Consider the following 23,700-nt stretch of genomic DNA (forward strand, 5'->3'; position numbering starts at 1 on the left):
TAAGTCATGATAATACTACTATTTGGGTAGGACCTTTGATAGAGATATGTCTTCCTCTTCAATTGTGTGTTCTCTTCCACCCTTGGAAGATTTTTCTATTTTTAATGAACCTTTAGAAGACAACATTGATTATTCCCTTCCTCATGGAAAAGATGACATGGTTAATACCTTTTCAACCTGGTTGTTCTTTTCCTTGTAGTGATGTCTTTTCTCCTAGTAGCAATGAAGCATTAGCAAAAGATCACAATCCTTATGCTTTCTCTTCTAGCAATACCTCTATAAATAATCACCAGCTTTATCAAGTTAACATGGTCAATATTCATCAACCTTTTACTAAGCCTCTTATGACTATTAAGGGTTGTCCTCAAATAACTATTAAGGGATAACCTAGTGATCCTTTATATTATAATTTGGCGTCTCACACCTATAATACAAGGAATAATCCTCAACGTACTACATCTCTTCCACCATCTCAACCTTTTCTTCCTCCTCTGCCTCATCTTTCTCTAAATCTTGGGTTGGATTATGATTTGGTGTTACAATTACATAATGCCCTTGCCAATATTTATCTTTGAGAACTTCTTCTAACATCTCATACATATCATTAATCCTTGAAAAAATCTTTATTCGATCTCTTTGTTCCACCTCCTAATCAAGATAACATCAATGTCTTCTTACAATGCATACATACTACTCTTATCCCACCTTCAATTTTGTTTACTCACGAGGATCTTCCTTCTATAGATATTCAAGATTGATATGACCCTCTTATGGTTGCATTTTCTATTAATAAAGCTACTAGACGACAAACTCTAATTGATAATGGCTCTTGTTTGAATATTTGTAGTATAGATATGTTAAAGGCTATGAATGCTAATCATTCTAGTATTCAACCTAATGATGTTCATGTTCAAGGATTTGATAACATTGCTAAGAAAAATTTGGATCTTATAATACTACCAATTAAAGTAGGTTCAATGATATTGGATACTCCTATATTTTTTATGATTGGCTCTCTCACTTATAACCTTCTTTTACGTCAACCTTGGTTGAATTATATGCATGTTGTTCCCTCTACTCTTCATCAAAAGGTTAGGTTGATTTGTAACAACCTTCAATATATTATTCATGCTAATGATGCACCTAATCCTTGTTTAAATGAGGAATATGTTTGGATTTCTCCTCCTACACAAGAAGTGAAGAAATCTAAACCTAAAGAAGACCCTTCTTCTTCTACTCTATCCAAAGATGATTGGGGTACATTAGATTTTAATCCAAATTTTAGTGGAGAGTATAGAGCTAATGTTCTTTCACTCATGATAAATCAAGTCTCTCCTCTCTTTACTAACTTTGTTTCTAGTTCCAATCATGAGGCACTTATCAAACCTAGTATTCCCTTAGGTGATGGGGACATAAGCATACTTTCAACACCATTGCTGATCATACATTAGGATGTGTGAAACAAAGTGCTTCTTTGTCCACATCCTATCCTTTATAATCTCCTCCTAATCAAGATCTCATTGTACCTAAGCTTCTATATGCTAAGGTGATTACTAGACCTAAATGTAGAAAGAAACATATTCAAAAACTTATGAATCTTCCATTTTTCATGTATCATCATTATTATGATCACTCTACTAATGATTGTCAAGCTTTGCATCAAAGGATCTTATTGAGAATATTGGTGTTACACACATCACATAATATTGTTATATTGTATTACTTTATTTTCTTATGTAATGTTGCACCTAGATGGATGTGCAACATGTAAAGATTTCCATAAGATATACTTGATGAGTTGTATTGTAACATTGTGATAATATTTCATGTAATTATTTAATATTGGAGAAAAGAATTAAATTTCCACTATTAAAAGTGGGGTCAATGGGTTAGGCAGCACATGGTTTATGTAATACCACTTAGTGGTTTTGTGGGACTTGCTACTATATAAGTAGCTACAAGGGTAGTTGTTGTGAGTAACAAGACAAAAGGGAAAAAAGAAAGATTTGAGTGGGACAAGGCTTGACAGGTTAGCTAAGGGAGCATTTGTGAAGGTTGGAAGCATGGCATGGGATGTGTGGATTCATGCTTGTTCACATGGATTGCTTGGATGTGGCTATGGCTTTGAAGGCTTTCATGGTTGTGTTACAATGGTGTTTTTGCTGAATGGTGATAGATGCTTTTGGAGGCTGGGTTTTTCCCTCAATGGGGGTTTCCTAGGGTATATCTTGTGTCAAAAATTTTGTGGGTATGTTGTCCATTCTCTTGCATGTGGATTTTAATTGCATATTTATTTCAGATCTATTATGGGTTATGTGGAAATATTTATATTCTTTGTTGCAAGTTTCCTTACAGATCCAACAACTTATTGATAATAAGGTTATTTGTATATCTCCTTATGATGAGATTTATATTAATCTGCATTTCTCTAAATAACATTTATGTCCCTATTATGTTTCTCTATACCATGTAACATTGGTATCCTCTCTCTTAGGGGTTCATTGTCATGCATGGTGTGCTTTGAAATTAGCATAATAGGTCCTCTTTTTATTTTTTCCTACACTTAGGGGAAAAGGGAACTTTTTCCATTATCTCCTTTGGTTGAGTGTTATTTGTTTATCATGTCACATCCAAACTTATATTATTAGCGAGTGGATTTTCATGGTAGATAGATTACTTACCTTCGAGACTCATAATAGTGTGATATCCTTTACAAGGATTTAAATTTTCACTTCTTGCAAGGTGTCTCATTGTTCTTTACCCTTCCATGACTTCATAAAAGTGGTGACCTCTTTCTTTTGGACTAGGTTTTTCTTGTGGATACTATCTTGATGTTGATGTTTCTTTATACTTATTAATCACTTCCTTAAGATGTTAAAATAAGCAATTCATGTTCCCCTTATTTTCATATGCCTTTGATTTGGTTGACTAGCATGATACATACACTTGCTATACCATTTGACCTATCCTTCTACATTCTCAAATCATTCTAATGGAGTAGTAAATACAGATCTTGAGTATTTCTTAGGGAACTTCCTAGGTTATCTTCAAATCTATGCATTTCTACTTAATCTCTCCTTTTGTACATATTTTCCCTTTATGGATTAGCATAATCCTAAAGGACATATTCTTTGTGGTAAGAGACAATCCTTGACTCTCTCTCTCTCTCTCTCTCTCTCTCTCTCTCTCTCTCTCTCTCTCTCTCTCTCTCTCTCTCTCTCTCTCTCTCTCTCTCTCTCTCTCTCTCTCTCATACACACATATGTTAAAATCTCATCTATGGGTAATGCATAAAAAATTGTTAAGTCCCATACATAGGTAACATAGTCTTAGAGGACCATTCTACGATGATACGGAGAACGTTGATCTATGGGTGGGCCTTTTGTTGGGTTAAATAGTGGGTTACCACCTTGTTAGACTATTCAATGCCATCTTTTGCAGTAGCTCATTTAGTGAGTCATAGTAGGGTGGGAACTATACTAGGTGAGATAATCACTCTCCTTCTCTTTTGCTTATTTTCAGTCAGTTATTATTATAATATTGGAGTTATTAAGGGCTTAATCCCTTGGGGGCTTGGGTGATTCTTGGTATACTTGATTGTAATAAGATTATCTCATGTCTTGTGCTCTACTTTACCAAGAGTTTGGATTGACTCCATACTCTCACTGAAGTGGAGCCTAAACGTATCATCTTAAATTGGAAGCAATCCATTTTAATGAAAGTTTAGCACCCATTTAATGCAGTTTTATCATTTATTTGCATTTATCTTCTATTTTTCCTCCATTTAAATAATTGATTTCATCTTATTAGACCTTTTATTAATTTAGAATCAATATAAATGGGGTGGACCTTTATTTCTCTTAAATATTGTGTCCTCATTTGTTAATTAATTTAAATTAATATTTAAAATTGGTCCTATCGTAGATAATATTTTATCTACCCTATAAATTAATATTATGTGTCTCCTCTTATTTTATAAATTGGGGCAGACCTTTATAAATTCAAATTAACAATCCTTAATTTACTCCCCTAAAAAATATCATTTATTGCTCCACTTTAAGATGGGTCTCACCTCAGGCAAGAGCCTACAACGTATCGGTAAATTGTGAGCCTCTCATCGTGGACATCTTGGTTTCGAATCTACTCAACATTAACACATAATAATAATTAATCTTAACAATAATAATAAATTTAAAATAAAAATCTAGGCTTTGTCCAATTACCTATAAAAAAAAGGTCTCACCTCATTTTAATGTTTGAGGCATTGGCCACTTTGAGATCCCTATAAAAGGGAGTCTTCTTGTTCCATTTTCACATCAAGAATTCTCAATATCATGTACTCACAAGATCAAGCACTCACACTCAAGAACTCAAGCATTCAAGTCACCAAGCATCATTTGATAAATTCCTTCATTAAAGATCAAGGATTCAAGCATCAAGCCATTGAAGGGGTTTATCTAGCAAGATCTTCTTCAAGATCCTTTGTTGCATCTTCCACATCCATTCATCCTAATCTTCTTTATCCAAATTAATTGGTGAAGTGAGAACACTACATTTGATTCAAGAAATATTGTTATTGTAAGGTGAATTTGTACATTTTCTTTACATTTCTGCAGTTCGATTATTTTAATTCAAGGTTAATTCCTAAAATGGGGTTTGACGAAGGAAAACCCCCCACCAAAAAACAAAAATGTTTTTTTTTTTCAAGTTGTGAATCTCATATTGGGTAATAGGTTATAGATCAGAGTATCCTTTTTGGCTTTTTACAAAACTACAAGATTGGAATCAATATCACAGATTGTTCATTGGGGTTGTAGTGTGCCTTGATGAGCTAATCAAGATTGCAATGCACCCCTGATTGACCGAGGTTTCCCCGTGTATCTTGTCAAATGATTTATGGGTTTTGTCTGCAACATAGTTTTCATTCAAAATATGAGAATCAACCCTTTTGGAGGTCATTTGATAGCCTATTAGTTAGTTTTTCACAAGGTACATATTTTCACCTCTTTCATTTCAATGCACTTTATCATTGCTTTGAATATCTTAATTCTACATTAGACATCTACATAGTTTCTCTTCATATCTCTTGTTACATTAGGGTTTCAAGGAATTTTGTATCCTTTCTCCAACCCTACAACCATTAGATCTTTGTTTGCATTAATGCTCCTTTATCACTCGGTTGGCACTAATATTCCTAGATCGAGCTACCCTAGAGTGGGGATTGAAAGGATCAATCTCTATGACTCCCTCTTTGAGTTCTATAAGTGGGATTTGTGATGAACTTAGGGTTTTATATTATTGATTAATATTTTCCCCCTATACAATGAATAATTTCATTTATTTTTTTGTGTATGCATAAAACCAAGTGTCTTATGTGAGCGTCTAAGAAAAGGTGCTTCTTCATTTTTGTTAGCATTCTATATGTGCTAACAAAATTCTCTACTCTAATTTTAATTTTATTAAAAAAATTGATACATTTATATGATAGAATTAAAAGTGACAAGAAAAGAGCCACAAACTATACATGTGTATGTATGTGTGTGTGTGTGTGTGTTGGTATCTCTAAATCTTGTTGTCTATTAGTGTCAAACACTTAGTCATATATAAGGTAGAGTTAGTTGGTTGTCATTGTGACCGAGCTACTCTATATAGACCAAATCATGTGGAAGACATGTAACTAAAAATGTATATGTCGATCTCTATAGGAGTCGAACAAGTCTTTGGTCACAAAGTATTTTTAGTATAAGCTGAGTACACTGATATCGAGCAAACAAGAACACATTGATGTTGAGTTATACAAAAGGGGCTGAGTATAATGTATGCTGAGAAAGTTCGTATACATGCATGCCGCGTCATGTAGAAGGAACCGAGTAAGTTAATACTGAGCTACAACAACAAGAATAATGTTGACCAAGCATAAGAAATAGTATGTGCCAAGCAACACAGAGTTGACATTAAAGTCAGACATGATACAGACTTTGAGGTAAATTATTTCAAGCTGATATAGACATGACATTTAATATTTGTAGAGGTTGTTACACATTTATGATGTGGATCACAAATCCCTATGAGTGGTGAACAAACAATCAGAGGCAAAGGGAAGAGTCTAGAAAACTCTTTAGAAATATTTAAATGGACAAATCAAAACCTTATTTTCATAGAGAGAATGAGTGACCAAGATATGTGTGCGATCATAGAGAAGATCAAAGGGTGAAAGTGTGAACATTGCAAAGTAGACAAAGGAGTTAAGTTTTGATATTGCATGTAAGAGAGAAGTTGTGATGAATATAGATAGAGACCTTATGAAGTAGTGAAGAACTAAGAAAATATATATTAGATTGAATATTAGATAAAAATTGAAGAGAGTAGATCTGTAATTAGTAGTAGAGTTCAAACCAAAGGATTAGGTATTGAATCATAACTAAGTTAGGGATAATCTCTTAATAGATAGTTTTAATAGACCTTTGTAACTATCTTAATTGAGTCCTTAATTGATTGTAAGTGTAAAATCCTCTCATAAGGTAAGACCTAATAGTCTTAATAGCCTTTAATAGGTAAGACCCCTCATAGGGTAGATCATCAAAAGTGATCAAAATTGTAACCCTAACAAGTTAACTTTATTACTGCAGTAACAAAGATTTGTGGGTGTCATCCCCACCCCAGTGTTACCTTCATCATAGAGGGTTTCTAGGTAATCAAATCTTTGTGTTATGTGCTTACATTTCATGCATATGATTAATAGTTAGATCTACATGTTACAATATTTGATTTTACAAGTTATGTTATGCATGAATTAGATATGAGATGGAAAATGTGGCAAATACAATAAAGTTATTTTAAGGGATAAAATTTTTATAGATCATGATTCAACCCCCCCCCCCCCCCCCGCCCCAATATCTTAGTTTCGCAACCTAACCTCCCAACAATTGGTAGCAGAGTGTTGGTTCTCTTGAGAAAGTCTAACAACTTGGGAGTTCAGATCTTGGAGATAGAGGCTTACAAATTAAGAAAGGTTATTGGTAATCAAGTGATTGACATCCAGCTCATATTGTGGCAATTTGACGTAGCAAGACAGGAATTGAGGAAATCTCTAAAAAAGAGAAAGGATATGGCCATTTAGCTAAATGACATAAACTATGAAGAAGTTGATAGTCAAGGAATATTTGACACTAGAAATTCAAATGAGAGTGATGTCATTGTTGCAAATCTACTTGAGAAAAATAGTATCCTACACGAAGAAGTCAGAGGAATAAAAAGAGAACATGAAAACTAGTCAGTAAGGCTATGTGAAGTGATCAAACAAAAGAAGAAAGTTGAAGAAGACAAGGTTGTGACTAGGGAAGACAAAAGACAAATGGCAATAAGACTTGAAGAGAGATCATCTGATGTGCAAAAGCTTACAAACACTCAACTAGACATGATGAATCAATTGATGCTTGCAAATCAAGAGTTAAATATGAAGGATATGGAAATAGAAAAATATGATATCACAAACTGATCTACTAAAGAATGAGTTAAGATCAGAGAAGGAACTTGTGAAAGGTTGAACAAGCCCAATGAAGCAATAAGATATTTTGAAGAACTTATGAGATCACCTAAGTCATATGACAGTAATTTTGGATAAGAACATATAAAGCAACATTCATCTATTGATGAAGGAGAATCATCCAAGAGTGGAGAGCTAAGGAATGAAAAGTCAAAAGGAAATCCTACATGCTATCATTGTGGAAAACTTGCTCATACTGCAAACATCTACAGAAGCAAAAATGGTATGCAAAACCCTAAACCTAAGTTTATCGATTATTATTTTTACTATAAGAAACAAGGACATCAAATCCATGAATGTAGATCAAGAATGAAGAGATTGAGTTCATAATGAGAGTGATTTCTCACAAACTTTATCAGTCAAGTAGACTAAACAGTGTACCATGTATGGTAGTCAATCAAGTTGCAAAGATCACAATTGGTAAGAAACCTAACATAAATCAGGAAGGCAAAGAATTCGATGTGTAAGTTTGGATCATTGATTATGCATATTTTCTTTTATGTTCAAAATTATTTTCCTACTTTTAGATATATTGTTTGGGAGCAAGGTAAACCTATCACCAAATAGATTAGTGAATACATAACTCAATAAGGAGAAAATTTTGAAAATGTTGTGGATATGTATTTTGAAGAAGTTCAAACAAAGGATGAGGATCCCAATAGTGCTAGTGATGAAATACTATGATAATGTATACTTTATGGTCGACATGGGGAATACATTTGTATAGGCAGTGAAGCCTAGGAAAGCATGGCTCAAACCATTTGATTATGAAGTTGATAGTGAAAATATGAGTGCAAATATTGATGCACTACATAAAGAAGAAATTGATGCAGAAGTAGAATCCTTTGGGAAGTATGAAGAAGCTAAGGCAAGAATCATAGTTGATATCAAAATAGCTTCTAAAGAGAAGAAAAGAAAGAAAATGATTGAAGACCTAGAGGAGAAATTAGGAACCCATAGCAAAGGTAAGGAACCTTTGAATATTAATCAAGGTCTTCGTGAAGATGAAGACAAAGACAGTGGTGACGAGGAAGAGGGAGAAGGAGAAGGAGATCAAGGAGCAAAGAAGGCTAAAACTATAAAAATCACAAAGCCTAAAGAAAATGAGCTTACAAATAATCTAGTAATGGCAACCCTCTCTCCTCCTGCACTAACTAAGTGAAGAACTAGGGTAGCAATAGCTAGTGTCAAGTCATAAACAAAGAAAGGGATAGTCAACATTACCAAACTGATTGGCTCCAATACAGAAAAGAAGAAAAATCAAGCCCCCATGAGTCAAACAAAGAGAAGATGATTAGTTAAGAAGAAATAAGATGAAGAAAAAGATGTAGAGAGTACCAAATTAGATGAACTGGGACATCACCAAGTTTTAGTACCTAAAAGACCAAAGAATGTTAATGAGGTATGTTCTAACGTTAGAAGATCTACAAAGTTATCAAGTTTTATATTTGTAAAGTATGATACATTGAATAATGATGACAAATCCAAAATAGAGGAGGTCATGATAGATATGATGGCTAATAATAAATTGGCTCCTACTAAATTGGAAAAGAAGATTCCAATTGATTTTTATAATAGATTAGAAAGGAAGTGACAACAGGCATCAGACATGGACAAACAAATAAGAGAAGACACTTTGGCCAAAATTATGCCTGAGCTATCAAGAGATCGGAAGTCAACATTTTGGAAAAGTACACAAACTAATTTGTTCCTAAGTTTAGAATTTTTATGATTCTTCAGAATAAGATTAAAGTTGTAGTACAACAAAATGGGTTATTGTGGAAAAGTATTTTTGGTCTAACCACTAAATGAGTGGAATAGGAGAAAGTAGTAGAGACCGTGACCATGGAAGATGATCAAAGTGACGAAGAAAGCTGAAGTATGTCAAGCCCACAGGGCAACATTTCACCTATTCATGCCACCACACCTAACACTCCAGCTATAGAGCAAAAAAAGTCCTCAGATGCTAAAGGAGAAGAGCAAGAGGCAGAGCAAACAACCAAAGACACTAATGTAGACATTTCTACTACAAGTCACAAAGGACCAAATGTTTTAGGACCTCAAATTGAGATAAGAAAGGAAATGAGAAAAGAATAGAAAATCTAGTGTTGAGTGCTACAATTATTCTCTCAAGCACTGAATTTCAGACAAGACCAAGTGGTAACACCCCATCACCTACTCCTACTAAAGCAGTGTTAAGTAGAAGCACTCTATCGCCAAGTAAAGGAAAAGAAATAAAGGATAGTTCTCTAGCTATTACTATTAATCTAGATGAATTCATTGAGATGCCAAAATGGATCTAGAAAATCTCGCTTGGGAGAAAACTATCATTTTTCAAGACATTTTGGCAAAGAAGAAGAAACATGAAGAAATGAAGAGAGAACAACAATAAAAACAAGTGTTGCATTATATAAAGGAAATATTCATTGATGCTTTTGATTTACAAAATATTGATGGGAAAGCCCCAATCATTTCCCAACTAGAAGAGATTGTTGAAAAAATAAATGCTAGAGATATTGAAGCAAATGAGAAACTAATGGCATGGTTAGCAAAGAAATTTGAGAATAAGGTTATAGAAAAAATCTCTACAACCCTTGCCAAATGAAAGGTTGAATTGCAGGCACATGTAAAGAACATAGAAGAGCTTGTACATAAGATACAACATTCGTATAATATTTTATACGATGTGCCAAGATTCACAAATGATTTTTAGGTAAACATACAATGGATTCAAGTTGAAATGCAACAAACAAGCAATTGTATTTCACAGTCAGTAGAATCTAGTACAATGTATTATAAGAAGTTATTATTTGCACAATGAAAATTGGTTGAATTACAAAAAGTTGATAGCAGCAAGTGGGATAAACTAATCTCAATCTAGTCCATGTTGATACCTCATCTGGAGGTTATGTAATGAGAATTGAAATCAAAAAAGTTTATAATTCAAACATATCATAATCTTATGATTGTTGATAGTTTAATTGACTTAGTAGCAAGATTGGAATTGTAGATTCATGTTTTGGAATCAACTAGAAACACATGGAATTATGCTCTTGCCATAATCAACTAGATTCACAAACTATTTATTCAAAAATATATTTTGATTTTACCCACTCAACCCCAACAACAACCGTAAGTGACAAAAACAAGGGGGAATGTAATACTGATGATTACATACTACATGGGATGATGATGAGATTAGGGAGTACACAAGAGTCAGAGTTTAGAGGACAAAAGATAGATATGGTAACACAATCAGATTGCTTAGAGTCATGTAATATATGTATTGTTATATTATTTAGTCAGTAAAAGTTTTGAAGTTCTATAAGAACTAAATCATAGAATTAGGGGGAGTACTCTTATTCTTTTATTGTAATGATGTAATCATGACAAAGTGTTTTTTCCACTAATGTTAAAGGGGGAGATTGTTGGTATCTTTAAATCTTGTTGTCTATTAGTGTCAAACACTTAGTCATATATAAGGCAGAGTTAGTTAGTCATCACTATGAATGAGCTAGTCTATATAGGCTGAATCATGGGGAAGACATGCAAATAAACATGTATATATCAAGTTCTATAGGAGTCGAGCAAGTCTTTAGTTGCCGAGTATTTTCAGTATAAGTCAAGTACAATGATGTCAAGCAGATAGAGAACATCGATGTTGAGTTATACAGAAGATGATGAGTATAGTGTATGTCAATCAAGTCAGTGTACATACATGTCATTTCATGTAGAAGGAACCGAATAAGTTGAGACCGAGTTGCAATAGCAAGAACAGTGATGACCGAGCATCAGAAATAGTATGTGTCGAGCAACACAAAGTTGACATTAAAGTCAGAAATGATGCAAACTTTGAGGTAAACCATTTCAAGCCAACATAGACATGACATTTAATGTTTGTAGAGGTTGTTATGCATTTATGATAGGATCACAAATCTCTATGAGCAGTGAACAACCAATCAAAGGCAAAGGGAAGAGTCTAGAAAACTCTTTAGAAATCTTTAAATAGATAGATCAAAACCCTATTTTCATATAGAGAATAAGCAACCAAGATATGTAATCATAGAGTAGATCAAAGGGTGAAAGCGCAAATATTGTGATGTAGGAGTTAAGTTTTGATATTGCATATAAGAGAGAAGTTGTAAAGAACAAAGATAGTGACCTTATGAAGTAGTGAAGGACTGAGCAAAAATATATCAAATTGAAGATCATATTAGAATTAAAGAGAGGAGATCCGTAATTAGCAATAAAGTGCAGACCAAAGGATCAAGTATTGAATCATAACTAAGTCAAGGATAATCTCTTAGCATAGTGTTTTTAACAAACCTTTGTAAATCTCTTAATCGTGTCCTTACTTTATTGTAAGTGTAAAATCCTCTCACAAGGTAAGATATAATAGTCTTAATAACCTTTAACATGGTAGACCCCTCACAGGGCAGATCATCAAAAGTGATCAAAACTGTAACCCTAACAGGTTAACTTCATTACTGAAGTAGTGAAGATTTGTGGGTGTTATCCCCACCCCAGTTTTACCTTCACCTTGGAGGGTTTCTGGGTAATCAAATCTTTGTGTTATGTGTTTCCATTTCATGCATATGATTGATAGTTAAATCTACATGTTACAACATTTGATTTTGCAAGTTATGTTATGCATGATGTAGATATGAGATGGAAAATGTGGTGAATACAGTAAAGCTTTTTTAAGGGATAAAAGTTTTACAGATCCTGATTCACCCCCCCCCCCCCCCCCCCCCACCCTTAGTATCTTAGTTTCCTAATTATTATGAATATAATGCATCATCTCATAAGATATCTAATAATCAAATACATTATAACAAGGTATAACCATCCAATAAAAATACAAGATCAAATAGAAAGGAATAGCTACACAAACACATCCAGCAACGACATCCAACAGTCGGATCTCAATGGTATAGGAAAATGCACTACCACCCAACCTCATGGAGCCTAAATGGCCCACTCCTACCATGTTGAGGAGATAAACTCAAGTCTCATATAGATATCAAAACACAAGTCATAACCAACATCTAGGTCAAGGAAACACTTGAAAGAAAACTATCTCAAAGGGTACCAAGACACAAGTATCAACTAATCCCAAAGGCAACAAAGACACGTAGGAAATCTACTATGTAAGTAGGCAAGTGTCATCGCATAAGCCAACTCTAAGGTTACCCCGGCAACCTCTCTAGACTTTGGCCCTCTAGTGTCTCTATGTGGCATTAATATCCTTTTGTACATACAAGGCATAATAATGAGTCAACTCTAAGGTTACCCTAACAGCCTCTCAGGACTCCAGCCCTCTAATGACTTTATGTGGCATTGATATCTTATTAATTCATTTTAAACCCATTTAATGAAATGTTATCACTTATTAAAATAACCTCCAATGAGTTACCTAGGAAGCCTCTTTAGGGCTCCAACATCCATTGCAAGCCACTTCCCAACATGACATATAGATAACCTACCCTAAGCTTAGCAAAAGAAGAAGGTCTCATATGACCATAAATCACACATCAATTCTTAAATAAGCAACTGAAAAGTACTAAAATACCATTGATCAAAATCATAGATTCCACCAATACAATCATCCTAACATGATTGATCCAAAATCAAGTACAAATATACCAAATCATGACATAACATGACATCACAAAAACCAAATCACATAACCTCAATCTTGTACAAGCAACTAGGAAGCAATCTAAAGATAACTGATCAAAGACTCAAAGGTTACACTAGAAAAGTCACACCATTCACTTCAGTTCTACATAAGAGAAACTGGAAAGCATTAACAACCAATAGATCAAACTCATCAAAGAAGACATGTGAATACATCACAATGGTCAGGTATAAAAGATCGGATACATAACATCATCATAGAACAAACTCCCCAAGTCTCTGGTAAACATCCTGATTGGTCAAAGCACTAAGTCAACCCCAAACCCAACACACAAGAAAACATGCAACTGGCAGTGTAGTTTCATAGTTTTATTTGGTTTTGAAAACATATAGTTTTAGTTTAACAATAAGGTTCTAGTTTACATTTTGTTATAAGTTTTCATCATAAAAAGGTTTACAATTTCCCATATGAATGAACTCATTTCCACTTTTTAATCCAAAAACACATTCACCACCACTTACAGAAATCAATGTCTTTATTACGACTATAAAACAAATTAAATAATAATCATTAAATTATTAAATAATAATTAACAAGTTATTAATAAAATAAAATAATAAAAGTTTACTAATAACCATAATTGAAAAAAGGGGTAAAAATTTATTCAATCAATATCCACAACAATCTGAGAATCTGACTCACACATCATTTTCCTCCACCCTAGAGAGCAACCCCGCTCAATAGCAATCTTTATAGCCAAGGCCTCCATCACGTTATTAGAGTGAACTCCTTTATAAATCAAGAACATAAAAATAACATTACCATTTGTACCTCTCCCAATCCCCCCCACACCAACCTACCTGGGGTTCCCATGGGAAGAACCATCTGTGTTAATTTTAAGGATATCTATTGGTGGAGGTCTCCATCTCCCCACCCTACAAACGTTTCTCTTGAATGGCTGAGAGTGCTTACCATTTGTGCATCCCAACCCTTTGCCCACTAGACCCAAATTCCTAACTATATTGTAATCACCAAGATCCACAGGTTTAGTCATATCACACTTGGCATAGATAATTTCCTAAAGTCTACTCAAAATCCTCTGCCATAGTTTAGTGCCTTCCATACTAGAGTTACAAAAAATCCTATGATTGCATTCTAGCCAAAGATTCTAAAAAATAAAAGTAGGTCCAACAACCCAAGCCACCTGGAGGAATGTAGTTTTCGTTGGGGGTCTACCAAGGCTATCCCAAAACTCAATAAGAGATTCAACATGAATGCATCCATGACACCACACCTCCCACCACTTATGCCAGATTTCTCTAGAGAGAGGACATAAGAAGAATAAGTGAGAACCATTCTCTTCATGCATCATATAGAGGGAACACATAGAAGGATCATGAAACCCTCTTCTCTGGAGGTTATCCCAAGTAAGGCACTTCTTTTGAGCAACTAGCCACAGAAAAAAGTTACATTTCCACCAAGAGAATTTATTCCAAACCTTCTTCCACCAAGGAACTTCATTAATGGCATGACATTGATTATCCAGCCAAGCATAGCCTTGCGCCACACTAAACTTGCCTTTAGGACAGAGACCCCAGGCAAGGATGTCTTTGTCCCTAGAAGAGCTACATAGCTGAGCAGAGAGGAGATTAGCCAGCTCAGTCCAGATCTCTGGGGAACCCCCCAAAGGAAAATCATGAGGACCCTTCCAACAAGCCACATCCATCAAGCCACACCTTTTTATAGTCTTGAAGTGAATTACCTTACTCCATCCTGCCGCTGTAAAAATTTGACAAAGAGGTTGGAAATGGGGGTAGCTGGAGAGAATGGGAGGATGGTCGTACCAAGAGTCCTGCCAGAATAGTGCACTCGATCCTTCATTACATATCTAGAAAAAGCCTTCCTTGATAAGGGGAGCTCTTCTTTTTAGAGTATCCCAAATAAAGGAGCCCTTTCCATCTAGAGCCAGTCTAGGAATATCCTGATACTCCACTCCCTGAAAGTACTTTTGGGCCAGAATCTTATCCCAATCTCGATCTTGATTCTTACACCATCTCCAATATAACTTAGTAGCTAGAGCCTTGACTCCAAGAGCCATGCATTTAAGGCCTAGAGCCCCAGCAAAATTAGGCAAGCAAATAGTGTCCCAGTTGACTAAGCTCCATTTAGAAGAGAGAAGATTGCCAGACCAAGGAATTGTCATGGCAAAGCATCAAATTTTTTCATAATCCCAATGGGAGGAGTTTGCACAAGACACCTATAAATAGGAAGAGCCTGAATCATAGTTTTGAGGAGTATAACTCTCCCAGCAAAAGAGAGCCAACTATGAGTCCAATAACTCATCTTACTTCAAAATTTGTCCAAAAGACCTTGCCAATATTCCTTCAGCTGAGTCCCCAGGGTTAGGGAACTCCAAGATATATTAGAGGAAGAGAACCAATTTGAAACCTAAGGATCCTGGTAATCCTAAGCTGGATCGATTGTGGAGTATTAAAGAAATAAATAGATGACTTACCTTCATTAATTTTTTGCCTAGAAGCTTTTAAATAAGTGTCCAAAATCATTCTAAAATTTCTTGCCTCATTAATAGTAGCCAAGCCCATTAGCCCAATATCATCCACAAATTGGAGGTGTGCGTATGGTAGAATATTATTGTGTCGCTTCCACCCTTGGACAAGCCCCTGCTCAACTTGAAATTTTATAAATCTGCCTAAGCCCTTTGCCATAATGATAAAGAGATAAGGAGAGAGAGGATCCCCCTATCGAAGTCCTCGAGAAGCAGAGAACAACTCAGTGGGTTCACCATTAATAAGAATCGAAAAAGATGGAGAAGTCACACAACTAAGAATCCAGTCAATCCATTCCATATCAAATCTAAACACTAGAACATGACCCAAGAACTACCAGCTGACCCGGTCATATGCTTTCACTAAATCCAACTTAATAAACATAGCCTTTTCCTTAAATGTGGACATAGAGTGGATAGCCTCTGAAGCAATAACCACCCCATCAAGAATCTGTCAACCACACACAAAGCCTCCCTATTCCTCAGATATCAAAGTGGCCAAATAAGGCTTCAGCCTTTCAGCAATCAATTTGGTGATAATTTTGTAGGTGACATTGCATAAAGCAATAGGTCTGAACTAATCCAATCTATTAGCCCCATCCATCTTGGGAATGAGAGCCAGGAAGGTAGCATTCAAAGACTTGAGCATTTGTTTGTTCTAATAATATTCCTCGACTACTTCAAGAAGATCAAATTTAATAATCTCCCAAAATTCTTGGAAAAAATCAATGGGAAAACCATTCAGGCCTGGGGCTTTACCTTTCTTCATACCAAAAACCACCTTCTCAAGTTCTTCAAGCACAATAGGTCTTAACAGATTCTTGTTCATATTGTTAGACACCAATAGGGGAATGCAATCTAAAATACTCCTTGTCTCCACTAATGCACCAGGTTCCTCCTTAAAGAAAAGATGAGAAAAGTATCTAATGGCCTCTAAAGAAATTGCCTCTTTGGAAAAGAGTTGATCTCCAAAAGCATAAACAAGAGAAGTGATGGAATTACCAAACCTGCGAGCTTTAACTATGTTATGGAAGAAAGCAGTGTTCTTATCTCCCTCCTGCAGCCAATCCACCCAAGACTTTTACTTCCAAAATATTTCCTCCCGAAGCTCCCATTCCTTTAACATCCTCAGGGCTGAGGACTCTTTAGAAATTAAATTCGGAGTCATTCCTTGGTCTCTGATCTGGCATGTGACATTGTTCAACCTGGCCTGGGCTGCCCTCAACTAATCTTGAAGGTTCCCAAAACATTTTTTGTTCCACCTTTTAAGCTTGAATTTCACATGTCAAAGCCTCTTCTCAAAGATGAACATGGAGGTGCCATGAGAGGCCTACCTCATGCCACCAGGTTATCATAAGATCCTGTAGAGAGGGATCCCTCAGCCACATTAGCTAAAACTTGAAAGAAGGATTCTTAGAAGTCTTAAAATGAGTGACAAAGAGCTTAATAGGCCAATGGTCAAAACCTTTCCAATCAAGAATTTCTGATCTGGTAGACCATCTAATATCCATCCAAAAACAAGAAACAAGGAATCAATCTAGCCTTTCTGAAATGGCCTCTATTCCACTCCTTCTGTTATTCCAAGTGAAAGTACCAAAGCTAGGTTTAACATCAATGAGATTCAAATAACCTATGTTATCTCTAAGCATACTAGAAGAAGGGCCCAAATGAGCAATCCCACGTCTCTTTTCCTCTAAACTAGTAACAACATTAAAGTCTCCAGCCACAATCCAAGGGAGGAAAGGATCTAAAGAGCAAACAAATGTGATACGTAATCACATAAGAGATTTACCCACCAAATCATTAGGAGCATAAATATTGGAGAATAAGCACCTTTCTCATGTCTCAAAGTGAGAAGCCATCAAAGAGATAGAGGACCTACTCAAGATCCACCACAGAGGAGTCACCTTCCTAGGATTCCAAAGACAAGCAAGTCCACCCAAGCTACCTTGAGCACCCACTCCCTCCTAGCTACCATGGGGCCACAAATTTGGCCCACAACTATCCAAATCATCAACTAAAAGCTTAGTTTCCTGAATGAAGATAATATCTGGAGAATGAGAATCAATCAATCTATGAACAACCTTTTGTCTAAGGATGTTATTCAACCCCCTCACATTCCAAGAGAGAATAATCATTTGCAAAATTGTGAGAAGTAAGAGTTTTGTTGTAAGCCTAAAGAGGGTACAGCTTTAGATCCTTTTGTAGTGTTAGGCATCCCTTTCTGGCCAGGGGGAGGAGAAGCTATGATATTTGGACCATCTCTAGGATGTGATCCACCAAGAACATCACAACATTTCTCCTGATCTAATCCCTCTAAAATAATTGGTTGATCTTGATTCACATCAGGTACTTGGGCAGAATTCCTAACCTCCTCCACTTGAGGCCCCTGAATAGAACCATCACCCAAGGGCAACTCAACTGGTATGCCTTCCTCTTGAACCAAAGTATCTAGAACATTAAACCTGTTAAAAGTGTCATCATTTTGTCTATCCATCCAAGATCTCTTCTGCCTCTTTCCTTTATTACATGACTTAACTGGGATAAAACCCACCTTGTCTATGGTACCTTTTGGCATAGGGGCCTTACCCTTATCATCCTTAGGGGTCGGCATAGTGGAATTCAATGATTAAGAAAAATTATTCTAAGGGCACTTCTATTGTAAGTGCCCATACTCAAGGCATATCCTGCATCTAAAAGGTAAAGTCTCATAATCCAACTATTGAATTCATGAGGTAAGACCCAAGCAGATTTCCATAGAATCAAGTAGTAGATTATTAAGATCAACCTCTACAAAAATTTGAGCATATGAAATTATCTTTCAATCTTAGGTTTGTGTGGCCGACCCAACCAGTTTCCCAAGCAAAAGCGAGATCAAATGAAGAATATCCTCTCTCCAAAATTCCAAAGGCAATCGTGGAAGACGAATCCACACTGTGACATGAGATAGGATCTCCTCAGTAGAGTTGAACCCGATGTGCCAAGGTTTGATAAAAAGCCCAACTTGGTTAAAGAAATATGGACCTGCTTCAAATACCTTGTTCCTGTCTGCCATTTTTGAAAAAATAACCATAAAATAATTGTTGGTCGCCAGAAGAATCTCCATATCTCCTTCTGGATTCCAAATCCAATGTGCCCATGATTCCAACACAAGAAGAGAAAGCCAGATGCCCAGAAACTTATAGATGAGCACATGTTTGCCCCAGTACTCTACATCCTCTAAAATCTGCTCTAGTTGAATAACCAATACTAGTCGATCATCAGATCGCTCCAAACACCCATTCATCTTCTTAATACGGACAGAACCCTTTGACAATGAAGCATTCACTCCAAATGGGAGATTCACAGTCTATCCCTTAGCCCCAACTCACATCAGTATGGAGGAATCAGCCATCTCCATATCAACCAATAAAGTCTGAGACATAGAGAGCTCCACATGCCCCATGTCCAAATCCAAATAACACTATCCCCAAGCCAAGAAACTACTAACCCGCAACCACCAATACCCTGCCCTGTACCAAGCACCACCCCAGAATGGAGATCCCCCTCTCCAAGACCAACCCCGGCTGGCCCCAACCCCTCACTTCTGCCCAAAAATCCCCCCAACCACACGCACACCACTCACAAACCCTGCCACAACACTCACCACCACTGTCAGCAACTAGAGCTGCACAACCAGACACAGGAACCATCACCATCGACTGCTGATAGATGGGCTTAGGGAAAGCAAGCCCTAGCCACGTAGGAGAGCAAAGATCATAGTAGAGCCATCCATTTTTAGCCTCCAGAAACCAATCCCTATAGTTCTACTAATAACCATAATTATTACTTAACAATAAAACAAATTTATTTAATCTATTAACATCCAATAACAATTTAATTAACTAAATTAATTACAAACTATCTAAAACTTTAATTTAAAATAATTAATAAATTACAAAAAAATTAATGATTTATAAAAAACCTATTAATAACAAAATTTATTAATAATAATTTTTAATTTTAAAAAAAAATTTAAATACGAGTTTTAAGGCTCGTCGACCTATAGCACATGGCTGTCGTAGTAGCCTGCTGTGATCGCAACAGCTTTGCTGTCAGTCATCATAGAAAAGGAAAAAAGTGCATGGGGGTTGGTGGCCCTGCCCACCAAATTTTTTTTTTTTTTAACAAATAAATTCAATCCCCCCTCTTTCAATTTTATTTTATTTTTCTAAATATATGTGATAAAATTATCATAGTAAAAACCATTTACTGTGGTAATTTTATTACCATATATATATATAATAAAAGATTTCCCCAAACAAACTGATAGAAGAAAGTATGGACAAATAATCAAATCTGTATAAACAATCAGAGTTTCATTTTCAAACACTACTCATATCAAAATACAAATTCTCTAAAATTTAACAAACAAGGGTTTGCTAATTTTTAAATCATATACAGATAATCTAAAAACTGAAGAACGATAATTTTACAACAAGGGTTTTAACCCAATTTAAAACTTGGAAAACAGATTTATCCAGACATGAAGAAGACAGAAATTCAAAGAACGAAAAACTACTATACAAATAAACCCACAAGATCCTACCTAGATCTAATGTTAAAAGCAAAAAATGAATGAAGCACACAAATAACCCCCCTTTTTTGAAACCCTTCCTCTCGAAAATTACTCCTCTGAAACCTGGTTATCAAGAAATCTAAATCTCTAATAAAGAGTTTTTCCCCAATTTAGGGCTTCAATCATGCAATCACACGAAAACCCTTTATCTTTTATTATGTTATTATATTTTAATTTTCGTGTGAAACCTTTTTGCAATTTAATTAAAATATCTTTATTAAATTGATTTATTTCTTCTCTTTAATTAACTCTCGAGATGTTTTAATAAAATATTTATTAATTTAACTAATAATAATATTTAGAGTTTATTTTAAAAATGAAACTCCTAATTATTTTATTAATAAATTAAATAAATATGATTATGCCAAAATTAGAATTTTAACACATTACCCCAAACCTCTGTAAACCCATCAGTTTAAATCCCACCTCACAAGAAAAAATTGGCAAGTCCACCTAAGCTAGATGAATCCCCAATGATTCACCATAATAAGAAAAACCCTAATGATGACATAGACCCCATTATTATTAGCAATGAAGCAAGCGAGATGAAATGCCAAGAATGTTATGATTTAGGAGCATATGTGATCTGGAAGGGACCAAAGAAACTCAAAGAAAAACGGATGAGAAACATAATCAAGATCTATGGATCCTAGTTAAGTAATGTTATCCCCTATTATAATCATTCCTTATATGTTCATTGTCAAAATTATAGATTTAGGAATGCATTAGTAGGTATATCAAACTATTTTTATAAAGGATTCCTAGTTGAATTTATTGCATGGGTGCCAAATTTTGAAGATAATAATAACCTAAAAATAGAAACAACAAAGTGGATAAAATGTGAAAATATTCCTCCAAAATTAAATGATATTGACATTCTAACAAGAATAGGGCAATCCTTAGGAGAATTAATAAGAATTGAAGCAAACTCAAAAAAACCAAGCAAGATCAAATTCCTAATTAAAATAGAGATAGATAAATTAGCTATTAAGTCAAAAAAGCTAATAACTAACAGATCAATCTGTAACTTAGCCTTCACTCATTATGAAGGAGAAATTAATGGAAAAGTGTGATCAGATTTCATAATGGATACTACCAAGCATAACTTTATAGACTCGTCAGCAGACATTAGAGATCAGGTAGACAACAATAAAGGAAATGCAGGGATAGCTACAAAGATAAAATGCAAAGAAATGAGATCAAGGAAGAAAAATTAGAGGTTGAAAGGGAAAATATAAAGGAAGCAGAGGATTTAGAAAAAGTACAGAAGAAAATTAAAGAAAATGAAACCACACTTTCAGAACTTAAGACATGTGAAGAATGCAAAAAGAGAGAGGAAAGTTTAGAATAATTGGATCTTAGTATGAAAAAGATGAATCTATTAAATCATGAGGTCCTACTCCTTCAAAGTGATATAGAAGATCAATTAACCATAACAGAACATATCCACTCAGTACACATAGTAATGAAAACCAAGGAATCAATAATTAGAAACACTCTAGGAAAAACAAAGGAAGCAGTAATGAAAATAGTAGAAGAAATAAACAATGAAGAACAGGGGACAAAAATGAAGAATGACCAATAATTGCAAGCAGATATTGTAACTAGTGGGAAGACAAGTAAGGAAAATCGATAAATTTGGAAATAGAAAATGTAGAGGAACAAACTCAACTCATCACATTTCCAATAGCAGGATCAAATCATTGGAGTAATGTAGCCATTCAAAAAAAAGTCCAAGAAAAAAGGTATAAATTCTAGCAGACACCTTCAAATGGGAAGGATATATTTGCAATGGGGAAGGAAGAGGACAGTAGGGCAGAACAAGAATTCAGTAAGAAACTACTTATCCCTTGGATATAGAAACAATTATAAAAGATACAGAAACAACAGTCAGCCAAACAAGCAACCAGAAAGAGGATTAGGAAGAGAACAACCAAAAATGGGAAGAATTTGGAATCATGGAGGAAAGAATTGAGACAAATGAAGAAGAAGAAATATTAGAAAAAGAGGAAGAAAAGAAGTATCTAGGAAAAGAAGAAATCTTAGCAGAAAACTAATTACTCAGATAAATAATAATAGGGGAAAAAATAGAGGAAATAGAAGAGTCAATTGAAATTAGTGAGCAGATAAATTTGAAGAATCTGGGAATATTCATTAATCAGGAAGGCATCAAAACTCCTAATTGCATAAAACTAAAAGCTAAAAGAGGAAGAAAATATCTCAAAGAACTAAGGGAAGCAGTAGGTCAAGCTAAGGATCAAACAAAAATTAGTGAAATTCTCCAAGTAGGGAAGGGGAAGATCCTTCCCAAGGACCAATGAGAATCACAACTTGGAATGCTAGGAACCAAAATACCCCTAGCAAAAAATGTAAGGAAACTCAAGTGCGGAAACAGCTTCCTACACTAATCTCATAAGGAAAGTATGGTGCAAATCCTTTTAAAATCTTTTACACTTATAGATTCAATATCATGTAAACACCAATATAGTAGCCAACCATGCATACAAAAAATAGACAGAGAAAGAAACACACAACACAAAGATTTGCCGATGGGGAAAAACCTTTCGGTAAAACAACCCCACCCCTCCAGAACCTGCACAATGTATTATCTTCAACACAAGATTACAATACACTTGCAATGCAAGTTCAACATCAATAATAGAAGACTCCAGCAGCACCTCAGTACCTGCAAACTTTCATCTATCACACTATTGCATTACAACATGCAATACTCATTTTAGGAACATCTTAAGACCCAACAAAATGCCCATAAAGGAGTTGGGCATTTTTCATGGCTCAACCACCAAGAAACATGCACAATGCCACATGTACATCCAATACCAAGAAAAGGGCGTCCATCCCTTGAATAGGCAATGACAGCTTGTCATTTTAATACCCCATAATTGGCTCATTGCCATGATACCAATTCTGGTCTATTTCTGATAATTTCAAAGGCCTATTCTAATAGGCAATTCTCATTCTGCTATTCGCTACTTGAATTAATTGTCAGATGCAGAAAACCTAAATCTACATTCATCATGCTTATTATTTAATTCCTATAGTATTTACTCATATTAGTCACATTAAACCTATTGATTAATATTTAATTTAATTATTAAGTATTTATACTTTAATTAAATTAAATTATATCCTAAGGCTAATGTACTATGGAATTAAATTTATTTAATTTAATAAATACGCCTATTTTAATTAATTAAATGTAATTATTTAATTAAATGGGAAAGGTATTTCTAATTAATTTAAAAAAAAAATTTAATTAAATGGAGTACTTACTTCTAAATAATTAAACAAAGTTATTTAATTAAATGG

Source organism: Cupressus sempervirens, chromosome 11, assembly GCF_028749045.1.
Source record: "Cupressus sempervirens isolate cs-2001-9-10 chromosome 11, ASM2874904v1, whole genome shotgun sequence".
NCBI lineage: Eukaryota > Viridiplantae > Streptophyta > Pinopsida > Cupressales > Cupressaceae > Cupressus > Cupressus sempervirens.